Source organism: Colius striatus, unplaced genomic scaffold (assembly GCF_028858725.1).
Source record: "Colius striatus isolate bColStr4 unplaced genomic scaffold, bColStr4.1.hap1 scaffold_38, whole genome shotgun sequence".
Lineage (NCBI taxonomy): Eukaryota > Metazoa > Chordata > Aves > Coliiformes > Coliidae > Colius > Colius striatus.
The window spans coordinates 1,934,795-1,954,655 of record NW_026908522.1 but is presented as its reverse complement, the minus strand read 5'-3'; the positions used below and the strand labels follow the sequence as shown (position 1 = coordinate 1,954,655).

At 55.2% G+C, this 19,861-nt stretch overlaps 1 pseudogene; it reads right to left on the bottom strand.

The window, feature by feature from the left end:
- Positions 1-19,861, bottom strand: part of LOC133629326 (E3 ubiquitin-protein ligase RBBP6-like) — a 49,904-nt pseudogene extending 30,043 nt beyond the window's left edge.

Below are 19,861 nucleotides of genomic sequence, written 5' to 3'. Positions count from 1 at the left end.
TCGGCCCCTTTGTCCTCCTAATTGTTGAATTGCAGCCAGTATACCCGCTTGTTGCCGCTTAGCTGATTCTTTTTCCCCTACTATTATAAACCTTCCACGCAACTTCTAACATTTTATCCAAGTTCCTGGTGTCCTCATCTTCATCCTCTTCTTCCTCCTCATTATCATCGTCCTCGCTATCCTGTTCCATCTGAGGTGGAACATAGGGTGGAGCAGAGGGACCCTGTCCACTATGAGCAACTAATAACGATAAATCTTCCTCTGAACCAGAGGAGGCAGCTAAACACTTAACACACATAGATCTCTTCTTACATTCACTACACCCTAATTCCTTTGTTTCCAAAACTAAAATACCACATTCCTTCTGCCAATCCAGTTTTCGCCCTAAATAATAAAACAAATCCAAATACGGGATCTCATCCCATTTCTCATTGTCCCGTAAATACTGCATCAAAGGCGATACAATACCCGGATCGACAGTACCGTTTAGGGGCCACGCAGGTCCCCGTTCTGACTCATATAAAGGCCACCAATGATTACAATAGTTTATCGTTTTACCCTTATTCAAATCCTGATGAAATCCAGCACTCCTCCATCTTCCCAGCAAACATCCTAATGGGGTGTTTCCTGGGATTTTACTATTAGACTGAACTAACGGCTTAAAAGTTTTAAGCGGCATCATTTCAAGTATTCATGAAACAAAATAACAGCAGACAAAATAACAGCAAACACAGACACTGTAACGACACAAACAAAACCCACAAAACCAATACCCAGTACCAAACCAACTTGCCACTTCTGGACGCCGCGAGGGGCAAGTGCCGGACCTGCGCAGCTTTCGCCGCGTCTTACAGCCGGCGCCTGGGCATCCACCAAGACGTCTTAGCCCAACTCAGCGAGGATCGCCGCCTCGTCTTATGAGCAGGCACCCATACCAGAAAATAAAGCACCTATGGGCTTACCTTATAGCAGTCGTCCGCCAGGTGCGGGGGTCGGGCACGAACCGATGACTCCCCGAGAATCTCTCGGTGCCGGCGTGGAGTAAATCAGCACGCGAACCGCCCCAGCTGCCTTCGGAGTCCTGCCGCGGTCGCCAGAAAACTGCTGCCCGTTCCCGAAGGAAAACACAAAACAACCGAGGTCGTTTCATGCGGTGCTTTATTGAGGGCCCTAGGGACCTGAGGACTAGTGTCCAAAGTCAGAGCCCCCACTAACAGAAAATTTCACAGAGTTTATATACTTTCCACAAATGATTACTTCATCAGGTCCCCGTGATGTTTACCAGTTTTCTTAGACTTTAGGATTATGTCGTGCTCTTTCATGTAGTTACTTGAGACTGTGCTTATCTGAATCCACAGCCAGAAATTTCCATAGATAACAAACAAGTAAACATTCGAGATAACGATTTCTTTGAGAAAAACAAGGTTCAGGGTTCAGCATTCTTCACTAATCTCTTTGCTTTGTTTAAGCAAGAATGCACAAGCTCAGCATGCCCCACTAGTTCCCTAGACTGCTAGGTTACATCAACATCCCACACTGCTCACTAGGCCTCGATACAGACCTTAGCCTAACTACTTCTAACTTTCCATATACAGTAATGCTAACAGGCTCAGTCTTCAAAGGGGGCTCCTGGTGTTGGGGGGTGGTCAGGGTGCTGGGGGAGGGGTCAGTCTGGTTTGGGGGGGGTCAGACTGAAAGGGGGCTCAGGCTGATTTGAGGGAGTCAGGCTGGTTTGGGGGCTCAGGCTGGTGTGGGGGTGTCTGTTTTGGGGGGCTCAATCTGGTGTGGGGGTGTCTGTGTTTTGGGGGGCTCAGGCTGGTTTTGGGGTGTCTGTTTTGGAGGGCTCAGGCTAGTTTTGGGGGCCTCAGGCTGGTGTGGGGGTGTCTGTGTTTTGGGGGGCTCAGGCTTGTTTGGGGGGCTCAGGCTTGTTTGGGGGGGCTCAGGCTGGTGTGGGGGTGTCTGTGTTTTGGGGGGCTCAGGCTGGTGTGGGGGTGTCTCACCGACACAGTCGAGCTGCTCCGGGTCCAGCCGGTAGCCGGGGTCGCAGCTGCAGGTGAAGCCGTCGGGGAGCCGGACGCAGCGCCCGTGGTGGCACCCAGTGAGCACCCCACACTCCTCCCCTGGGGCTGGGGGGGTCAGGCTGGGGGTCAGCACCCCAAAATCCACCTCCCCTCCACCCCACCCCCTCCCCAAACTCACCCTCCTCCTCTTCCTTCTCCTCTTCCTCCTCCACCAAGGCTCCGTGGGCTTGGTAGGACCAGGCGTGGGGGTCGGGATGGGGGTCAGGGGGTTCATAACGGGGTCCCCGAGGTCGGTGAGGGATGAAAGGTAAAGGGGGGGCCTCAAAATCATCCCCCTCGTACCGGGGGGGGGGTGTAAAGAGTATCGTGAGTGCTGATGCCGCCAAGCCCCGCCCCGAAGGAGTAAGGGTCGTATTCGGAACGGGAGGGCAGAGTGGGGGGGGCGAGGTGGGACCCCCCGAAATAGTCGGGGCTGTAAGGGGGGGGGGTTTGCTCGAAGGGGGGGGCGGCGTAGCCCGGGGGGTGCAGAACGTTGCACAGGAACTCTGGGGAGGGGGGAGGAGAGAGAGGGGGGTTATGGGGGACCCCCACACACAGTAAACGGGAATGGGAGGGGGTTGGGGGGCTGGGGAGGGGGTTGGGGTGGGGGTTTGGGTGCTGGGGAGGGGGTTGGGGAGAGGGGCCGAGTGCTGGGGAGGGGGTTGTTGGGGGGGTCAGGGTGCTGGGAGGGGGTAGAGGAGGGAGTTTCGGTGCTGGGGAGGGGGTTGGGAAGACGTTTCGGTGCTGGGGAGGGGGTTGTGGGGGGTCAGGGTGCTGGGTAGGGATGCTGGGGGTGGGCTCAGTGTGCTGGGGTGGGGGTTGTGGGGTGGGGTTGGGTGCTGTGGAGGGAGTTTGGGTGCTGGAGGTGGGCTCAGGGTGTGGGGAGGGGGTTTGGGTGCTGGGGGAGGGCTCTGGGTGCTGGGGAGGGGGTTGGGGAGGGGGTTTGGGTGCTGGGGAGGGGGTTTGAGTGCTGGGGGTGGGCTCTGGGTGCTGGGGAGGGGGTCTGGGCACTGGGGTGGGCTCTGGGTGATGGGAGGGGAGTCAGGGTGCTGAGGGGGGGGGGGATTGGTGCTGGGGGGATAAAAACGCCCCCCAAAGGGGTCGTGAGATGGGGGGGTGGGGGGCTACGCGCGACTTTCTTAGTGAGGCACTTGAGGTCCCATCATGGGGGTGCATGGAGGGGTCAGCTGGATCCCTCCCATCGCCACGGGGTGAGTGGGGGATGTTGAGGGGTCCCTGTGTTAGCGGGGGGGTGCCGCGAAGTTTTCGGCTCTTGGCCTGAAAAACCAGACTCGAAGTCTGCAACCCAGACTCTAAGTCTGAAACCAGCTCCAAGCCTACTTCATGCGGCGATCAACCCAGGGTCCGATTCTCAGCTGGGTGGGAAGAAATCAGTCCTACTCAATGTGAGTGATAGCAGAAATCATCTTCTTTATTGAGAGCAGGCTCTAACTTATATCCAGCAGCTTCAAAGCTGGCTCAGCAACAGCAGCTAATAGATTACATTCTTATGCTAATCCTACTTGCGGTTCCTGCCATAAGCAAGCTCCCTCACATTTTCCCATCTTGTTTTTCCCCCATAGTTGTTTTCCACCTTGGGCTGTTACCTCGTTAGCTGAAAACAGCCCGACCTTGAAGGAAGAGAAAGCGGCCTGCTGTCTGCGTGATAGCAACTGCTTTAACCATGGCTCTGACTCTGGTCTTGATTGTCATTAAATTCATATAACTAGAACTCAGATTGCCTTGCCCCATCGGGCCTAACATTATACCCTGGGATCCATGTCCATTCTCCCTTAACCATTCCTCGACAACAAATGGCTTGTGAGTTCAGATAAGGATGGAGAGATCACTCAGCAATGAGCATCACAGGCAGAACAGAAACAACTTGGGGAGAAAAAGGTGTGATTTATTAAAGGAACAATAAGAGCAGGGAGGTGAGAAATGAAACCATCTTAAAAAAACCTCCTCCCACCCCTCCTCTTCCCAGGACTCTCCTTCCTTCCCCCCCAGCAGCGCAGGGGATGGGGAGTGGGAGTTGGGGTCACTTCATTACAGATGCACTTTGATGCTGCTGCTGCTCAGGGAGAGGCCTCCTGACACTTGCCACTGCTGCACTGTGGGCTCCCTCCCACGGGAGACAGTCCCTCCCCAACTGCTCCAGCGTGGCTCCTTCCCGTGGGCTGCAGCTCCTCACCAACTGCTCCAGCCTGGGGCCTGCCATGGGGGCAGCTCCTCACACCCTGCCCCAGCGGGGGTCACCCACCGGGAGAACAGTCCTTCAGGGACAGACTGCTCCAGCCTGGATCCGTCACAGGGTCACAAGTCCTGACAGCAAACAGGCTGTGTCGTGGTGTCTTTTCCCTGCGGTCCCTGTAGGATGCCCTGTGGTCAGCACCATCGTTGCGCTGGAGCCCACGCGCAGCCCGGCGGGTGCAGCCCTGGTGATGTCAGTGCTGAGAGAAGGTGCCCGAGAGCGTGGATGGGCCGGAGAAGGTGTCGCTGTCACAAAGGGCCCGGCCCCAGCAGCCCTATAAAAGCGGGCCGGGGGCAGGGAGCCGGCAGCGCGGGCAGCGGCTGAGCAGCACGCTCGGGCAGCGGCAGCATGGCCCGGGCCCGGAGCCGCAGAGCGCGCAGCAGGAGCCGCGGCAGGAGCCGCAGCAGGAGCCGCCGCTCCCGGGGCCCACGCCGAGCCAAGAGAGCCCGCAGGGCCGGGCAGCCCAGGCGCCCGCGGCCCGTGAGGAGCCGCCGCCGCCGCGGGACGCGCGGCCGCCGCCGTGGCTGAGCCCGGCCGGCTCTGATCCGCCGCGCGGCCGCTGGGCCTGAGCCTCCCGGCCGCCGCCAGCACCGCTGCTGTGCCGCCGCAGCGCCGCCACGGCTCCTGCAATAAAGACGAGCCCGTGACGCAGCCCTGGGCTGGGTGTCCTTGGCGCTGGGGCTGGGCCGGGGGGGACACGCCCTAGGGAAGAAGACTGAAGCCGGCAGCTCGGCACTTTGGCGCTTTGACAGTTGCATGGCAAGGGGATGGGGCGGGATGGGAGTGCCCAGGGAGAGCACCAGGGCTGATGGACAACAGCTGAACACAAGTAGTCTCACCGAAGGAAAAGCCTCTTTAGAGGAAGGCTGAGGGAGCCCTGGCACAGGCTGCCCCAGGAGGCTCTGGAGGCTCCTGCTCTGCAGGTTCTCAGGCCCGGCCTGGACACCTTCCCGTGTGACCTGATCTAGTTGGGAGCTTTAGCAGAGGGCTTGCCTAGATGATCTCTAGAGGTCCCTTCCAGCTCCTACCACTCTGTGATTCTGTCATAGCTCCCACATCACAGGAGCTGGCAAGGGAGCACTTTGCTGGCTGACAGGCTCCCCTGGGACCTCTCTAGAGGAGTAGGAGAGCTGTGGCTGGGGGCTTTCTTCTGATCTGGGGCTGTTTAGTCTGGAGGAGACTGAGGGAGGATCTCACTGAGTTACAAACGTCTACATGGTGGGTGTCAGGAGGCTGGGGTTTCCCTTTCTTTGCTATTGTAGGCAGTGACAGGACAAGAGGTCATGGAAAGAAGCTGCAACAACAAAAGTTCCATTGAAATGTAAGGAAAACAATGTTTCCCTGTGAGGTGAGGGAGCCCTGGCCCAGGCTGCCCAGGGAGGGTGTGGAGGCTCCTTCCTTGGAGCTCTCTAAACCTACATGGACACGTTCCTGTGGGACCTGACAGAGATGGAACTGCTTTAGCAGGGGGGGTTGGACTAGATGATCTCTAAAGCTCCCTTCCAACCCCACCACACTGTGATTCCGTGATTCCCTGACCATGGCCAGCTTTGAAGAATGGTTTGTTCACGTCAAAGCTGGCATCACAAACCCAGTCACAAGGTGTCCATCCTACTCCTGTAGAGGGGTCCCAGGGCAGCCTTTATTTGAGTCTGGGCTGAGCAGACTGACTGCACACGAATGAGGAGAGCTCCCACCTTCGTATTTCTTGTAGAATAAGCTTTCCTACTCTCCTCTCTCGCTCAAGCACTGGAGTCTGTTTTGCTCAGGACCGTCACTGGCAGCGAGCCCTCCCTGCCCTTGTCTCCATCCACAACGACCTTGGTGATCTTTTTAGTGCCATTTCGCTGGGGCCTCTGCCATCCTAACGAGGGTGGGGGTGGATGTGGGCACCGAGCAACAGACTGTGGTGCTGCTGCTGGGCTGCTTGGGCCAAACCACCACACACACACACACCAGTGTTACACACACACCCACTGCTCTCACCAGTTGGCCCCAGCAGAGAACACTACACCTGACGACTTGTAGTTCCCACTCAGATGCTCTGGCATTCGGACCTCCATCTGTACCTAGAGCAGAGAGCTCCCTTGCCCTAGAAAGCACTTGGATGTGCAGGTATTGGGAAAGCAGGACAGGCTGTGGTGATCAGCTGCAAGGCAAGGCCACAGAAGTGGACTGATCAGCCCCCTGTTTACGTGTGACCTGCTCCTTTCAACCCCTTTTCTCTCTGTTTTCCCACCTCTGTTCCTCCAGAAACCACCTGATCTCACCCTTTGCCTTGGTTTGGTCCTTTCCTACACATCCCATGGCAAGATCCGCGAGGCAGCAGCAGCCATCCTGATTTGCCACGGCCATGCTGGGAAGCTCTCCCCTTGCCCTCCTCGGTGAATCTTTCCCACAGACCTGTTGGAACTCTTTTTCATTCATCTTTTCAGTGATTTCTCAGGAAACACAGCAATTCCCCTCCTACACCTGGCAATTCTGTCTTTGTTAAGAAAGCACTGAAAGCCATTCAGAGCTCCAGACCAGCCCCGGGACATTTCCCAGTGCACATATTCAAGCAGGAGCCATCTGAAAGGGAAGGATCCTGTTCTAACAGTCTTCACCTCTGGGTTGTCTGGCTGGGCAATGGGACATAGAAAGTCGTCTCTCATTTGAAGAGCAGACAAATCCCTCATTTGTACCACTTAGAGGAGGGTAAAGCAGGGAGTGTCAGGACTCAGCACACTTTGGCTTGCAGACAGTCAGGCCCCATTAGGATTGGTCTGATATTCTAATTGTTGTGATCCTGTTCCCTTTGCTTCTCTGGAGTAGGAGTTGTGTCCTGCTTTGTCCAGGACAGCTCCATCTCCAGGGTGGGACAGAGCAGAGCCTGCAGAAGTGCCCTTTGCAACAGGACTGTCCTGCTTGACTTACGGTCCAGATGCTTGTTGAGGAGTTACTTGTGTGTGAAGTCATCTTCAAGGCAGCACAAGGGAAAACACAGGGCAGAGAGGAAAAAGACTAATGGGCACTGCAGCTCTCCTGACTGCACTAAGGCACAGAGAGAGGAGCCCTTTCCACGTCGTGTGCCAAGATTCCTCCAATTTTCAGTGATAAAAGTGAGTTCTATCCCAAAAAAGAGCCCCCCTGACACAGAAAAGCTGACTCCTCAGCAGCACGGGAGCAGAGCTCCTGCCCCTCACAGCCAACACACAGCACAGCAGAGAAATGCATTTCATTGGGAAGGTAATTACCTGAAGAATGGAGTGGCTTTGCTCAGAGGAGTCTGTCTTCTATTTTCTCTGCACTTTGCTGTTTTTAAAAGGCTCTCCTTCAAAGGAACAGCAAATGCCCAACAGCAGCTGCAGCAGCCAGTTCCTGCTCCTGCCCTTGGCAGACACAGGGGAGCTGCAGCTGCTGCACTTTGGGCTGTGCCTGGGCATCTCCCTGGCTGCCCTCCTGCCCAACGGCCTCGGCATCAGCGCCGTAGCCTGTGACCACCCCCTCCACACCCCCATGGACTTCTTCCTGCTCAGCCTCTCCCTCTCAGACCTGGGCTCCATCTCCACCACGGTCCCCAAAACCATGGCCAACTCCTGCTGCGACCATTGGGACATCTCCTACTTGGGACATGCTGCCCACACATTGAGGAGTCTCCTTTTCATTTCAGGACAGCGTTATCTTCTCACCATCATGTGCTACGGCCGCTCCCTGGCCATCTGCCCAGCCCTGCACTAGGGGCCGCCCTGGGCAGCAGAGCCTGTGTCCAGGTGGCAGCAGCTGCCTGGGGCTCTGGCTTTCCCTCAAGTTTCTGTACTTTACTTTCTGTCAAGTTTCCTTTGTTTCCCGTGTTTTTCTTTGGCAATATTAGACTTTATTTTGTAAGGTATTTTCTACGATTACTACTATTTACTACCATTTCCTACTACTTCCTCTTCTTTTTCCCTGCTGCAAGTGCTTGAGGCGTCTGGGACTTTGCAGTCCTAGGGACAGAAGGACGTGTCACCGGTGCAGGGGGATGCAGAGGGTAGATGTTGTCCAGACACAAGTGTTTGAATCTCCTGCCAATCAGGCTCAACGCTCCTTCAACTTCATGGGAGAGGCCTGGAAGACAAGAATCCCACCCAAGGTCAGCAGCACAGGTAGGCTGAGGACACCTCCAGCCCTGCCATGGGAAGCAACTCAGCTGCCAGAAGCCTCCTGAGCTGCATTGACCCAACTCACTCACAGACACTTTTCAGCCCCAATTGCTCCAACATCCTTCCCAGTCAAGATGCTGAGAAGCATCCCCTATCTGCTGCTTCAAGCCCAAAGGGATCCTGCAAAAGGGGCTGGTTCAGCTCCAGCAGCCAAAGCTGCTCAAATGCATTCCCAGCCCTACAACAGAGGCTGCACGTGCCCAGGCCCAGGCCACTTGCCACATCCCTCTGCTGGAACAGCCCTGAGCAGAACATTTTGGTAAAAGCCGTGGCCTAGCCAAGCCACTGAATCCATTTCTAGTCTAATTAAAGCCCCCAAGCTACGCTCTAGACTCTGAACAAAAAGGCTCCTCTTACCTTTGATGTGACAGACTTCGTAGTCATCGACATCAGGGAGCGCTGAGAGAGAAATTTTGGCCCCAGACTCTCTCCTCAAGCTGTTAATAAATTGTCCTTGCTTGCCAATCAGATGTGTAACTATCACCTTGATGAAAGACAAGAAAGCAAGAGTCAAGGAGAGAAATGTAGATCAAACACCACTGTGCCCTGGGGCTTCTTTTGCCCATCTTCCTGGTTCCTGCAGCTGATTTGGAGGTTGGGTTTGGACAGGCAGCGGGAGCGTGACCCTCCTGCACAGGGGAAAGCACCACAACTCATTCCCTGCTCTTAGGAGCTGTGAGCCCTCAAAGCCTTCTGAAGGCTTTCAGAGGGTCACCCTGACAGATCAGGGTGGAAGGTGCTGGAGAAGGACTCCAACCACCAGCCCTGGGTGTCTCCCTAACATGCCTCTTCTTTCCATCTCTGCACCTCTTCTTCCTTCCTATTGGGTCCCCACGGCAGCTGAAAGTGCCTCCGCAGGGCAGGGCAGGAGGCACGAGCAGGACAGCGGCTGCTTACCTTTGGCACCTCTATTGCCCAGACAACCACTTTGGATTTTCCCCTTTGGCCGCGCTTCTTTCGGGTCACTGTCTGCCACTCGGGACCGTCTGTGTCCTCCGAGTCCTCGTCAGAGCCATTTACACCTGCAAGACAGGCACACAGGTCAGCATTCAGACAGCCCACACAGTGCAGCTGCCACACAGCAGGTCAGGCAATGAGATCCTTTCCTAGAGAGGTGACACTGAGCACTTGCTACGCATTCCATGGGGATGCTCCTCCATCAGGTTCCCCGGGATGTCACGAAGGGTCAAGTCCCATCACACACCCTTCATGCCTGGGGAGAAACCAGCCCACCTCTGGGAATGCAACAGGAGCAGGCCCAAGTTCAGCAGCAGCCCCTCAAACACAGTGATCCTTTCCCCAGCAGCAGAGGCAAGACAGTCCTGTCCCAGTGCTGACCAAAACTGCCCCAAGTGGAGCAGCAGCCGTTTGTCGTGGCCCCAGCCCAGCCAGGTGCCCAGCAGCCCGGCACAGCCCTTACCTGCCGCGCCACGCGCATGGCTGCCCGCCGCCAGCAGCCCCGCAGCATCCCTGCTGGCAGCCGTGTGCTCAGCCGCTGCCGCCGCCTCCAACAGCCCCCGCTCAGGGGCAGCAGCGCCGGCCGCCTGCGGAGGGGCATCAGCTGGGGCGGCTGCAGCCGGGCAGAGCCCAGCGGGCACATCCTGCGCGGCACCCGGCAGCGCTGCCTCAGCCCGGGGCTCTGCCTGCGGGGATGGCGGCAGCGCAGCGGCGCTCTGGGCACTGCTGGGCTCCTGCCCGGCTCCTGGCGCTGCCGGCGCTGCTGCCGGCCGCTGCTCTGCGTCGGCGCCTGAGCCTGAGCCCTGTGCGGGGCTGGCTGCAGCGCTGCCGGGACACTCTGTGCTCTGCACGGGGACAGAAACAGCAGCAGGGACGCTGCTTTCCCCTGCACATCCTGTTGTCTCTTGTCTCTCAGCGTCATCCTCCAAGGTGCTGGGCTGAAATGTCATCGCTGACACCTCTGGAAGGTCAGCCTTTGGCCATTCCTCTTCCAACGAGGAACACAGACTCTGAGGGACACAGGCTTCCGTCTGGGGCCACGATTCCTTCTCTGGGCCTCCTTCCTCCAGCGCTTCCTCAGCAGCCGTGGCCGGTTCCTCACGGTCTCTGGCCTGCGCTTTTCGGGAGGAATAGAGCCACCAGCAGCCCAGCAGTGCCAGCGCTCCGGGCACGGCGTATGGGATCACGCTGCTGAAGCGCAGAGACATTGCACACAGCCTCAGCAGGATCTAGCAGGAGACACAGACAGCACGTTCAAATAGACACAGGGAACGAAACAGGAAGGCAAAAGTTTCAGAAAAGCCTTGAGGCTCCTGTTTGGGCCCAAACCCTCCTCTGTAGCTCCCAGTGCCTCCTTTCTGGGCCACAATCAGAACTAGCACAGAGCAACACTACTCATAGCCCTGGCCAGCCTAGAGAGGTGCAAGAGTTCAGCCTAGAGATGGATCACGAGGTACAGAGTTGGATCATCCTTACCTTTGGAAGAGGTTGGAGAAGTGGGCAGCAAATGAGAGATGGTTGGAAGCAAGCAGGAAGGCAAGTAGCCAAAGAAGGAGCTGAGTCCTCCCGAGGGCAGCTCAGCCCAACTGGCTCTGGCTGTCCCGCTCTGAGGCTCTACAGCCCCTGGCCAGGTGAGGTCACAACGCCGGGTGGGGTCTGGAACAGCCCCTGTGTGACATCAGCAGCGCCCTAAGGTCTCCCTCTCCCTTGGTGACGCCCACAGCGCTCCCCCTCCCCTGGGATGGCCTCTGGCATCACTACTAGCCATAGTTTAGAACTACTGCTAGAGGCACAGTATTGTTCACACTGACAGGAAAAGTCTAACACTGAGCAGGGCTGCAGGGAGGAGGCAGCTGGGGTGCAAGAAATCCGCTCCACAGTGGCTCCCTGGGACACCAGCACGGAGGCCGGGACAGAGCGGAGACTCTGTGGGCAGGTCCTGTCAGCTCTTGCAGAAGAAGGGAGCTGCATGGTACTACAGAACTCTCCTGACAACACAAACATACAGCTTGTGAGTTCCAAGTGCCAATCAGGACTCAATAACCAGTGTGACTTTCAAGCAGGGATTCTTTTTGGCAGCGCTGGGCACACAGGGGATGGCTCCACCAAGTGTGTGCCCTGCTTAGAGCAAAACTTTCTACATGTGCCCAGACTAGATCTGCATGTTCATTGCACTTCTTCATGAGTTTCCCCCATTGTCCTGCCTCAGTCTGCCCAGGTCACTGACGACTTATTTCATAGAGACTGATGTCACTCACCCACGTCAATGACAGCAGGTGGTTCTCCTTCACTCAGCTCCAGAGGGTAACCTCCAGGGGCATCTCCACTCAGAGAATTGAGGGCTCCTGAAGAGCCTTCCTGCCCTCAAGCACATCTACACACCTGCCCAGCTTGGTGGGATCATCATACTCCCTGAGGGTGGTGGTTTAGCCCTGACTGGGTGCCAGGTGCCCACCAAGTTATAACTTTCACATGATTCCACACACGTTCTTCAGCATCATTCCCCCTCTGAAGGTCTTTCATCAGTTTCAGATTTCCTTAAAAACGACCTTGATCTCATAATTCCTGAGACAAAAACTGACCAATACTCGCAAAAGCCACCAGTCTGCAGTCTGGGTGAAAGCAACTGCTGCCCCATTACAACTGTCAGCCAGCTGTCACCTCTGCCACACTGGAGCTACTCACCTACACAAGATTCCCCTATCACTGCCAATCACCTTGGATCATCCCTCATGATCCAGGTGTGGAGTGGAACTCCTCCCGAGTTCCCCACACAACCTGCTTCTCCACCACAGACGTGTCAGGCAGTTGGATAGCTTCTTTTCAGCCCTTCTGTATTCTGTCAGTTCCTTTGCCAAATCCCTGCCAAAGCAGGCGACAGGTTCCCTGGCAGCCCGGCTGCCACAGATGCTGCACCAGGGCCCAACAATGGCAAAGCAGCAGCAGGCCAAGAAGCTGGAGAAGCTGGTGGGATGATGGGTGGATCCTGCTGGCTGGAAATGGTTGGCTGGAGAAGAGGTTGCAGGTTGTGTGTTCTCGCTTGTCTGAGGAGTGTGGCTGGAGGTGGAGGCGGCGGCAGCTGCTGCTGAGGCTGCTGCTGAATCTGCTGACTGCAGCCAGTGTCATTCCTCAAGTTGTTCACAATCTGGAGGCAGAAACACTGTTAGAAAAAGGCACCATGAAACTTCAGGAGAGTCGGGAACAAAAACCTCCACAGAGGGAAATGATGGCTATCCCTGTAAGGGCTGTCAATCCTAAAATCAACCCAGAGACAGATACATGAGCACATCCCACTAAAGGCTGGTAAGAATGACTGGTCACCCAGAGCAGCTGCATTCAAAGCACTTGAGTGTTAACAGCCCATCGGAAAGGGAGGCAGCTGTGTGGAACAAGCGTGACCTGAACTGGCCACATTGTCTGTAAGGAGCTGTCAGCTTCTCTAACAACAGATCATGGCCTGGAGAAGCCAGTTGGGCCTCAGCCCATTGAGCCTTGCCTAAGGAGACCTCAGTGAACATTTCCTTCCCTTCCAACTGTTTGCAAACAGACTTTCCTCACAAACCCTCTCCACCCAAGCCATGGGGCTACCTTGCGCAGGACTTGTTGGCCTCCTAAGAGTCAGGAGAAATGTCTGTCTGATGACACGTTGGGCACTGATGTTCCTCAGGTTCCAGCAGTGCTGTTCTAATACCTGTGATGAATTAGAACCATCAGAATAGCTCTGAGCCAAACTAAGGAAATGTTTAGGGTTCAAGTCAATGACAATCCATTACAAAAGCATGTGGGTTAAATGCCTGCCTGTCTGTCTGTGGCAGACCCCAGTAAGTCACCAGAGCTGGCTGTACAGTTTTGTGGGAGACAAAAGGGCTGTGGGCAGCCTAAATGCCTTCCATATCCAATCTGGAATTCACCTGCACCATTATGCTCTCTTCTCATACTCCACCTTCTGCCTCTAGAGATCATTGAAGCAGAGACGTTCCAAGGGAAAAAAGAGCTGGCTGCCTTTTGTTTCTGTCTTTAGCACGAGAAGAGCCCTTTGCTGTTCTGAGGGTACTTCAGTTTTCAGTAGAACAGGTAACAGAGTCGCTGTGTCATCTATTTCAGCTTTCACAAGATCAGATGTAATGTTTGGAGTTAACAAACATGGCAGTAACACTTACAGTCATCACAGTCATCGTTTTGACAGCAGGGAATAACAGCTGCGTCCGTGATTAACTCTTTACACAGGGGACATAACAGCTCCTCAGGAACAGGAACATCTGAAGAGGAGGAGGAGGAGGATGGCTCCTGTGGCAAGAAGGGAGGCTTTTCCTTCTTCTTCCGAGCCTAAGCTGCCCTGGGGGGAGGGAGGGTGGGGAAAGAGAAACATTAAAGACTGGGAAAGGAAAAGTCATCCTCTCAGACTAGTCAAATCCCTTTCTGACAGCTGGAAATGCATGGAATGAATCCCACCTCTGCTCTGGAAGAGGGTCAGTGCAAAATGCAGGCTCACGAGGAGTTTAGTCTCCGAGTCATCACATATCAGAGAAGGAGGAAGTCTTTGTAACAGCTTCTGCAAAAGGAGCCCTATGACAGAAAACCACAAGTGCTCCCCATCCCTTTCTCAAACAGCCACTCTAGCAGCACCTGCTCAGTTCAGAGCAACAGCACAACTTCAGCCTGTTTCACACGTGCCATCTGATCAAAGGCAGAGGAAATCTCCAGCCAGCAGCCAGTGGTGAAAGTTGACAAGAAGCCTTTGAAACTTAAACCAGAGGCAAAAGGAGCTTTCCAAGAGAAAGACTCCCCAGGAACAGCACTGAACTCTTGGTCAGAAATGCAGGTTCTTAGCACGCTACAAGATGAAGCAACTTCCAGGGGCACCAACAGCAGCACTGCACTGTCTTCATATTGGAACGGACGACAGATGGGAAGGTTGAGATACATTGACACTGCTGCCTCCCTCACAAGGACAGATGCTGGCCCGTCTCTCTCTCACACACACACATGGTTCCTCTCGCTCACTCTCTGGCCAGTCCAATTAGCTCCCCACTTACGCATTACTGGCTGGGATGGCGCATTTCCCGTCGCTCGTCAGCATCGCGCCCTTCGTGTTGGGATCATCCACCTCCACCATGAAACTCCTGGGAATTCCAGTGCTCCTTTTCATTCTGGGAACAGCATCACAAGGGATCAGAACTTCAAATGAAGCACTTGCAGCTAGACTCTAAAGCCTGAACATCAAAATGCTGTGTTCTCAGAGTCCAGTGACTGTGGAAATCTCTCTGTGCACAGACACTGCTCTCTCGTGGTACATCCAGTGCAGCTGGAAGGCTTTCAGCCCAAAGTCCTGTGACTCAGGAGCCCTGTAAAGAAAAACCAGAACAACTCATCAGGCTGCTGACTTCAAAACCAGCAAGAACAAGCCCCACCGCGCCCACTGCCCCCAAAGCACTCACTAGAATAGAAAGAGAACAAAACTGCAACAGACCCAAAAGCCTCACACACCCACGTGTGGCAAGAGTAACTGACTGCAAGCCCACTTAGAGGGGTGCACCCTAAACCACACCTGCAATAGAACAGGTTGTTGTCATACAAACAGGTACTGAGGAGAACTGAACTGGACTAGAACTATGAGCTCATTTCACAGATACCAAAGCACTGCAGTTGCACAGGAAAGGTCCCTCAGAACAGGAGATTACTGTCTTGTGCATTACCAACTGAAGAAGGGAAACCAAGAGCAAGCAGGTGTCTTGCTGAGGACAGCAGACCACATTACAAGGATCACAAGTGCATCTTGAGGACAACGGCTGGTAATGCATCTGTGACACCTCTGTCTCTGAGAGGAAAATCATGTCTTTGAAATCCTTAGGAAAAGCTCTCCAGAAACTCATTTCCACCATGGGTCAAATCCCTGCTCCTGAAGCCCTGCATTTCATTCTAATGGTTTACACACACTGACTAAACACCCAGTAGCGGGAAAAGTAAAGAAAATAGCGTCCCTGTTTTAAATTCACCTTCATACAACAAGCTGACACAAGACATGCCAGGGGATTTAGATGCACTAGACAGAAAACAGCAAGGCTGCTGCTGACTTTGAGCTGAATGTCATGACGGCATTGAGCTAGATCTTTGCCAGGCCCGGAGTGCTTCACCACCGCGGCACTCTCAGCAGAAACACCCTCTTTGTAGAGAAATGGAGAGAAGAGGCAATCACAAAACGACAGCTGGAGACTGCCAACACACAAACAGTAACCCAAAAGTACTTCAGACTGCCGCTCAGTCATGGGCTTTGGAAGGCATTTGCAGTAGTTCTCCACACAGTGCTCTGTATTACACCTTGGTAGTTTAGACTTGGCTCTGCAGATGAATTACCAGCCTGGCTAAGAGCTCCAGCTGCACTGTGCCTCACCACTACTACCTTGTCAAGTCTGGATGTTGGCTCACACACACAGGAACTGGACTGACCCAAAAACCACAACCTGGGCTCTGCAGCACCGATGATCCAAGTGAGTTCAGGTGGAAACACATTTCTGAGCCATGCTCCTTTCTCCAAGACTATACGTCCCAGTCAGAGAGAAACTCAAACAGGCTGTGCAAACACCCCAGGAAGTCCATCCTATGAATACATCAAGCACTTCTGACTGTTTTAATTGTGGTAACTCACCTCTCCTTTCCTGAGCCATAAAAAAGAGCCAGAATGGCTGCTACAGTGAGTAGAAGCTACTAATTTGTTGTAGAAGTTGGAAATGTAATTATAGATGGTAATATGAAAAAAAAAAATCACCTGAGATTTCCTGCACAAGGTCAATGGAACACAAACAAAACACTCCCAACAGAGCTGGCTGAAATTCCCCAAGGTTAGGAAGAGACGCAGCACTGCAAATGCCATGTCGAATACACGTGAACAGTGATGATGAGAAAAAGATCCAAAAAGGAACAACAGGAAAGTTGTAAAGATCACTTCTGAAAATCAACTCCTGATGCCTCTTATGACCGTGTTTACAAGGGCATGTGTCCCCCATCTCCCTTCCGCAAATGCACAGCTGGATTCCACACCCCACACAGGAGAGTCACTGGGCTGCTGGGATCAGTCACACACATGACTGAGGGAAACGAAGGCATCCGAAGGAAGGGATTTGACCAAGGCAACCCAACACAGACAAAGACATCCCCTGTGTTGCTTTCACCAGCAAACAGAAATCATATTCATATTCAGCAGCTGCACCTCAGGGCAGCAGTCAGCATGGGCTGAACTGGAAATGTCTGCTGAAATCCCAACAACTGCCTCTGAAAGGTCACATCAATCCCAGAGATACAACAACAACCCCCAGCCAACACTACACTGTGTTTTTCACTCCTGAAGAACATCAGGTTGGCGTCACAGCCAGGATCCCTACCTGGGTCTGTCAACTTGCCCCTCTGCAGCCAGCAAGGCAGAGCTTTTGTCCCCTCCTACCCCGCGGCGGCTGCCAAAGCAGCGGCACAGCCAGGACGGCGAGCTCCCGGCCGGGCTGTGCCTGCGAAACCTCTGGCCCAGCACCTGTGGGGAGAAGGGAAATGGAGTGAAAGCCCTGCCAGAGTGAGCAGCACCACACACTGCTGCTGTCAGACTGAAATGCTGGGGCGGCTCCGGGGGCTCTGGCAGCTGGGGCACCCGGGGCCTGTGCCCGGGGCCTCTGTCTCCATCTCCTGCCCCTCCTCAGCTCTCGGGTCACCCCCGCGGCTGTCCCAGCCAGGCCCAGCTCCAGCCTGGAGCTCCCATCACCAGCCCTGGGTGGGCAGCAGGCAGGAGACACCCCCACAGCTGCCCAAGGGCCCGGCTGGCCTGAGCCCTCACCTCAGCCAGGCCACAGCTGGAACAGAGACTGTGCCTCACAGCACCGACACGGCTGTGGGCAGCTGAGGGGGCAGCGACAGCTCCCAGTGTGCCCAGCAATGAACAGGGACGGCTGGCAGCCCCTGCCCAGGGCTACAGCTCCCACATGGCCCAGGAGCCAACATGGCTGGCTGGTAGCCAGTGTCCCAGGCCTACAGCTCCCACGTGCCCCGGGGCCTCCTTCCTGCTGCCTGACCCTACAGGGACACCAGCCCCTGGCCAGGGCCCCCTGACCCTGCAGCCCCATGGCCGCCTCCCCAGAGGAGGAGGAAAATACGGGGGAGGAGCAGGGCAGAGGGACAGAGCAGGAAAGGGATGGAGCTTAAGGAGACAGGGAGTGCAGGAGGAAAAAGAACACTAAAGAGCAGGAAAGAGGGACAGAGAGAGGATTGGAAGGGCAGAAAGCAGGACAGGGGGATACACAGACACAGGCAGGGAGAGGGACAGGGGGGCAGAGAGACTGAAAATGCAGCAGGAGAGTGGAGTGACAGAGAAATGGGACAGGGATTAGGACAGAAGGGAATAGGGAAGGACAGAGAAAGGGAGGGGAGGAAAAGCAAAGCATCCAGAGAGAGCGAGGACCAGAGAGATGTGGATCAGCAGAAGGAGGCGCAAGAGGGTGGAACAGGGATGGCCTGAGAGAGTCAGTGGAAGAGCTAAAAGGGGGTGAGGAGCAGGATGGAGGCCCAGAGAGAAGAGAGTAGTTCCAGCCAGCTGAGCAAGAGAGATGGGCAGGAAAGTGGGGACAGGCTGTGGGGGAGAGAGGGAAAATAAGGCCAGGAAGCACAACATGGTGATAGAAAAAGGCAAAGGACAGGGAGCAGGAGAGGAGAAAGGAAAAACAGCAACAGGATGTAGGACACACAGGGAGGGGTCAGAAAATACAGACAAGGAGTCCTACAGAGAAAGAGAAAGAAAAAAACAGTGATGGGCTAAAGACCGAGAGGGAGGAGGTGAAAGATGAGGGCAGGGAGCCAGACCGAGTGACAGGGGACACCAAAACTAGCAATTATGGACAACTGCCCTCATTTCTTGAGCAGTGCCCAGGAACTGCATTAGCAGGAGCCTCCAGAAGTGTGCTGCCTGCAAAAGGCCTGTCCTGGGCCCAGCCCTGCACCCTGAGAGTGCTGCCGACCAGCACCTTGCAGAGTGGCCAGCACTGGGGAAGGGAAATCACCCAGCTGTTTCTTTGGGGTTTTATTGTGATGGTTTTGCTTTCAAAAAGCAACTGTGTATGCTCTAAATAGCACCTGCAAGGAAAAGGGAAGCAGGCTTCCCAGGTGGGACACCTTTAATGCCTGAACCAGGTACCAGGCTTGAGAGATTTCACAGAATCATAGAATCGAATCAGAGAATGGTGGGAGTTGGAAGGGACCTTTAGAGATCATCCAGTCCAACCCCCTGCAGAAGCAGCTCCCACCTAGATCAGGGCACACAGGAACATGTCCAGGTGGGTCTTGAAGACCTCCAAGGAAGGAGCCTCCCCACCCTCCCTGGGCAGCCTGGGCCAGGGCTCCCTCACCTCTCAGTAAAAGAGTTTTTTCTTTTGTTTCAATGGAACTTGTTGTGTTGCAGCTTCATCCCATTACCCCTTGTCCTGTTGCTAGCCACAACAGAGAAAAGAGACGTCCTGACCTCCTGACACCCACTCTTTAGATATTTGTCAATGTTAATAAGGTCTCCCTTCAGTCTCCTCTTCTCCAGCCTAAACAGCCCCAGGTCCCGCAGCCTTTCCTCATGAGGAACATGTTCCAGTTCCCTGATCATTTTGTGGTCCCTGTACTGGCCTCTCTCCAGAAGTTCCCTGGAGCTGAGGAGCCCAGACCTGGACACAGGACTACAGATGAGGCCTCACCATGGCAGAGGAGAGGGGGAGCAGAACCTCCCAGCAAGGCTGCTCCCTGCTCAGCAGATTCACCAGGCAGTGAATCAGTTTCTAACATGAGCCCCTCGGGGCACCACACATCTCTCTGGCAGGGGGTGGGGGGAAAAAGGGCACCGATAACCCCAAGCAAGGTGGGCCAGGCCCTGGACTGACTAGCTGAGGGCTGGACTTCTCAGGAGAAAGGTAGTGCCCAAGACCAGCAAAAAGCACCCTTCCTGCCCCAAAGCCTCCTGACGACACTCTTTTGCTGCCCACAGGCCAGTCGTCCCCCCGGCTCTGTCTCTGGCCCTCGCTGCATCCTGCCTGGCCCTGGGACGGACGCCCCATCCTGAGCCCTCAGCCCAGGCCCACGGGAGGGGACGCTGGTGCTTTGGGGGGTGTCTGCTCCTGGGCACCCACCTCTGCCAGGCTTCTCCAATCTGCCGGGCCAGCCCTTGGGGACAAGCCCCTCTCACCCAGCACCAAGGGCATTTGCGGGGGTGTCCTGTTTGCAGAGGACAAATGTTGGAGGGAGCAGAGAGAAGGGGGCTCTCACCTGGCCAGCAGCCCCATGGCGCTGTGCCGGGTCTCAGGGTGGAGCAGTGCTTCCCAGCCGTGCTTGCGCTCGAATTCACGCACCTCGGCCTCGTAACCCAGGTAGTACAGCAGCTTCCTCAGGGTCCGCAT